General features: G+C 42.5%; 1 long non-coding RNA gene across 1 annotated transcript in view; it reads left to right on the top strand.

Moving 5' to 3' along the window:
* Positions 1–4,809, top strand: part of LOC106722237 — a 245,715-nt gene extending 240,906 nt beyond the window's left edge. Inside the window, exon 5 of the long non-coding RNA XR_001358072.2 lies at positions 4,519–4,809. This is a non-coding gene — a long non-coding RNA (uncharacterized LOC106722237). The remainder of the gene's footprint in view (positions 1–4,518) is intronic.
* Positions 4,810–5,126: the final 317 nt, after the last annotated feature.

Consider the following 5,126-nt stretch of genomic DNA (forward strand, 5'->3'; position numbering starts at 1 on the left):
GGAGCCACTCCCACCCCACAAGCTGCATCTCCATCCCACGCCCTCCCCCTGGGCAGCACCTGCCCCTGCCCCCTCCCTCACTGCAGTGGGCATTGATCTGCCCCCCCACGCCCCTTCCCTCCCCTCTCCCCTTCCACCACACTGGACTTACCACCTATATCTGATGCAGCTGTATTGGATATCGGATCACTATCAGCCAATATGCCTCCTTGGATATTGGTATCGGCCCCCAAAATCTCTGTTGGTGCACCCCTATTATGGAGACATCTCCAAACCCTGGGGAGAGGGTTTGAAATCTGAATCTGTATGTGAAGGGGCTCCCGCTCTTCTTTACATTAAAACAGTGTAAAAATTGCAACAAAATCTCAGAAGCAAAAAAAATTATGATAAAATAATAAATGACAATTAAGAATGGCTTGCAACAACATTACCAATAGAACTATGCATTATCACTGACTCAAGTCTGAATAAGATTGGGTGTTATATTTGGCCCTATTTTTAACAGTATTTTTCTATAGAAATTTTAACTCCAAATTTTGAAAACCAGGGCACCTTCACAGACCTCAAAACTCTTTCAAAGTAAAAGGCACCATGGGGTTGCTAGGTCATGGCCTGGGTGGTGCCCTTGCTTTCTGTGACCAATCAGGGAAGAGCAAGTAAAATTCCTTTGAGCAGTGGTGCTCATCCTCTTGCCTATGAAGCCATGTCATCTCGCCCATTGGGTCCTGATGGGTCTGGAAATTTGGCAGATGGGGAGCAGTAGCAACATAAATTGCTCCCAGAGTCATGGCAATTAACACTGCCACCATTGCCCTGCCACCAAATATTCAGACTTGTGGGGAGCCCCAAGGTCCAGATAACATGATCCAGCATGCCAGATTGTGCTGGCACATGGTCACTCTGGGGCTGGATCCAGCCCATGGGGTTGTGTTGCAGCCAGATAGAGCACACTGGGTTATACTGGTGTACCAGATTGCACCTGTGAGCCAACCCCACACACTAGCCCCTCACTGGATTAGGCCCATTGACAATCCCTGTGCATAGTATCTGTCTTGCCCTGTGCCACTCATCTGGCTCATGGAGATGTTGAGTACCAGTGCTCTTGAATGATCCTGATCTGCTTAGAAGCTGAAGTCCTCAACAAGCAAACAAGTGAGCAATGGGCATACGTGCATTTAATATCACGCACTATGGGGTCTGATCTCCAATTGCAAAAATCATGCCTCCCTGTCCTGCATGTCTGGCCTGGCAGAAGTGTGATCAGATCCCAATCACACCACTACTACTTGTCAGTACAGGGGAAGGCCAGGATAATCCAAAGTTCCAGCAAATTCAAAGTTGGGTGCCACAGCTCTACATGTGGTACTGACAAAGAGCTGATCATCAGCACCAACCTTAGACAGTCTCAGGTCCAGTTCACCTAGTGTTGTCAGAACAGACAATCATAAATCCCGGTTCAAGACTTGGAGCTCTTTGGCCAGGGCTAACAATCAGTTGACTGCCATAATCCCGTACCCAGCAGCTCTGGCTGGGCTGCTGAGGAGCCAGGCAGAAGCCTTGGATCCCCCATTCCTGGCAGCCTGACCAGAGGTTTTCAGGGAGTGTGGGGTCAAGAGCTGTTCTCTGACCCCAGAGTCCTGGTTTGCCAAGACAGCTGACTGCACATGCAAAGATGCTGGGATCTGGTGCACGGTGATGCTGGGATCAGGAGAGGCTTCTTGATCTCCTGGTCCCTATGCATTAGGATATCAGAAATCCATGTGTGCAGTTGGGCTTCACACATGGATTTTAAAGGTCCTAGAGCCTAGAATCAAGGGTCCCAGTGCACCAGGACCTGCAGCTTGCAGCTGTACTGCATGCCTGCTCTTTAAGGCTTTGGGGCTCAGTGAGCCTGACATTGGGGAGGTGCTCCCTGATGTTGGGCTTACAGCACCCACCACTATCTGCCTCCAGGGATCAGGCAGGGGTACCAGGTTCAGGACCTGGTGGTAAGGGTGCTTTATCTAAAGCTCATCAAAGCACAGGGATGCTGATACACAAGATGTGGAGGCTGGCTAGAGCTTGGTAATTACAGTGTGTCGGAGCAGCCTCCCAGCTCATGTATAGTCACCCACTAAGTCACCCACTAAGACTAAAGGTAACATGCAATTGTGGTAATACTCTAATGATGCAAACACCATGTGTAAAAGTGGAGGAAATATACAGACTACAGAACATGTACTGGCCTGTCCATATATGGGGGAAGGAACCATGTGCCATTGAGGACCCTGCTAAAGCTACAGATTGAGCAATAGTATGTTCCTGTTTTGGATTCAGATGTGAACATGGTGATGGGACATGAGAAGAAGAAGAATTTTAAATACTGTATAAGAAGTTAAGACAAAAATCTCCTTTGTGACCCTCATTGTGGACCTGTATTACACATTCTATATTGTATGTAGAATTCCCAGTGATACCATTGGAAAGAGTAGATCATAGAGACCGAATTCCCACCAATGAATAATTATAATATTTTTCAGTTGTCACCCTTTACAGGAGGATAAATCCTGTAGAACTAACTTTGGTGAAACTCTTATAAAGACATGGAACTATGCCCTCTAATGTAAAATACTTATCTAATTTCGGAAACTGTTCTTCCTCCATACATAGTAATGTGTAATGTTCTAGAACATGGGAAAGTTTTTGCTCTGTGGAGACTCATTAAGGGACAGCCTTCTGAGATTTGCAAAAAGTCACCAGGTGGTCTCCCCTCACTTCCCGGTGGGCTTCTGTAACAGAAAGTCCAGTAGGCACTCCCTCTCCTAATCAACCTAGGAAGAATTATGTCATAAAGTAGGAAGCAGAGGGAAAAGAAGTAGAGACATAGCTCCATGCTTTAGAGGAACAAAGAAAAGTGGCCAGGGTGAAGAATAAATTGCTAGTTTTAAAGTGATGTTGTAATAGTGATGGTCCAGGAATTATGCAAGAGGCAAAGATTTATTAGGGTTGTACCTTTTATGGAACTGACTGCATGGTTGGGATAGAATTAGACAAGCTTTCAAATGCAAGACATTCTTCTTCAGGTCTGAGGAGTGAAAAAATAAATTGCTGACAGTCTAAAGTGCTTTCCTGAAGTAAAGTCTATATATAGAACCCCACCCCTGGGGGGCTAGGAGGTGTGAAAAGAAAGAGGAAGAAAGCTCAGGGAGCCGAGTGGGTGAAAGGTATTAAGAGAGCTCACCAGACAGGGAAGGAAGAGCTTCAGTCAGGACATGGAGCTGACAAGACAGAGAAAGAGAGAAAATGCATTTTGGGAGAGAGATGTTGCTAGTTTCTTTACCAGGTAGAGTAGTGTGGACACATCCTATATCATTGCTGTCTAGCACAGTTACATTTACAGTGGCTGAGATTTTCTTCTAATCCATGTAGATCTCACACACAGCAATTAATTGTGGACACAATAGACTGAATCTCATCTATCACTTTTTCATTTATAGCAATAAAAATGTAAGCAAAAAATTGGGGCGGTAAGTAGAAGACTAAGAAGCTTCAGGGATCAGAGCCTTTCATATTTAGGTCACTGTTTCAAAAGCCTGCCTAGATCAGTAGTGACTGAAAGACATCCGTATGAAAAATGTGTTGGCAGTCTTGATTTATTTGTTTGTGCACAGTTTATCATACCCCTAATACCACCTCTGCCATTGACCCCATCTTTGTCAATCTCAGTAAAGAGGATGGCTATAGACACTGAATTAACCTTTCACCATGTCAGATTGAGGCACATTGGCTGGGCAGCAGAGAGAAAGTTACACTGCTGTGGCTCCCAATACTGAACCTGTTTTGTGGATAAAGAATGCAGTCTCTAGGGCTCTCATTCTGGCATCTCTTACAGTAATTTAATGCACTATAAAATAAAAGAGAGATGGTTAAGGTAGGATAGTCAATAGAGGCAAGTCCTGCTTTACTGCACAAAATACACTTGTCACTTACAAGTTACTTACATAAGTACATTGATTTAGGCCTTTAACGTCTCATAGTGACACATTAGCAGTTCACATTGTTAGAAATGAGCAGCACTCTGCAGTATAAACCACAAAGTGCTCCTATTATTTTTTCTATCAGGGAAAGAACAGAGAATGAAACCTGTATGGGGACTAGCTATAGGAAATTACCTATAGACTTTCATATTACAGCCATCATGTTATGTTCAAATGTCAAACTACTACATTACCACCTGGGGATCCCAAATTTTGCTGACCTTGGCTAAGTTAACAATTTACAGGCTACACCACTCTTGTAACTGTAAAAGCAAATATATAATTAATGTTGGTATGGGGACACTGGGGCTACTGTTTTCCATGTGTTTTACTGAGAGATATGTCATTTCTAGCAAAAATAAATAAATTCTAGGATAGATATGTGAACCTTATATCACCTATGATTGCACGTATTCTACTTATACTTGCTTCATTTAACAAAGTCTGTGGAAGAGCACTGTAGACAGCTTTTGTTTAAAATACCCATTTTTCTCACATGCAGGGTGCTGTTATTGCCTCCACTACACAAAAAAAAGAACCAAAGAAGAAGAATAAAGGAGTTGAAAATTGTGCATTAAAATAGTCTTTCATAACAAGGTAAATACAGCATATTTTTCAGTTGGTTTTATCTTGTCATATGTCAGGAAGAATAAACTATAATCTACATTCTCTTCCTACTACATTTCCCTGCCTAAAACTTGTTGAGTACTCAACTTGAGAACTTGTTTTTCTCCTTCAAAACATTCATTAAAACACAAATGACTTTCCCCCTTTTGATGTTGCCAAAGGAACTCTAACACCATGTAATTAAATCTCTGTTTTAAAGTACTTTTCTCAACAAACACAGGCTTCCAAGTCTAAGACTGCATAATAGATGTTATTAGCTATACATATAAATAGAAAATGTGTCTTGTAAAACATTATATTTGCTGAATGAGTTTGCCTTTTTCCAAAGTCATCTCCTTATTAATGACTCATGAGTTTCTTTTCTATTATTTAAAATAATGTAATTATAGGCTATTCTGGAATAATTTGACATGTCTTACGTTCATATCCGAACCTATTAATTAAATGGAACATAAGTATTTATAATGTGCCGTATGCCTCTAT

Source organism: Alligator sinensis, unplaced genomic scaffold (assembly GCF_000455745.1).
Source record: "Alligator sinensis unplaced genomic scaffold, ASM45574v1 scaffold36_1, whole genome shotgun sequence".
Classification (NCBI taxonomy): Eukaryota; Metazoa; Chordata; order Crocodylia; family Alligatoridae; genus Alligator; species Alligator sinensis.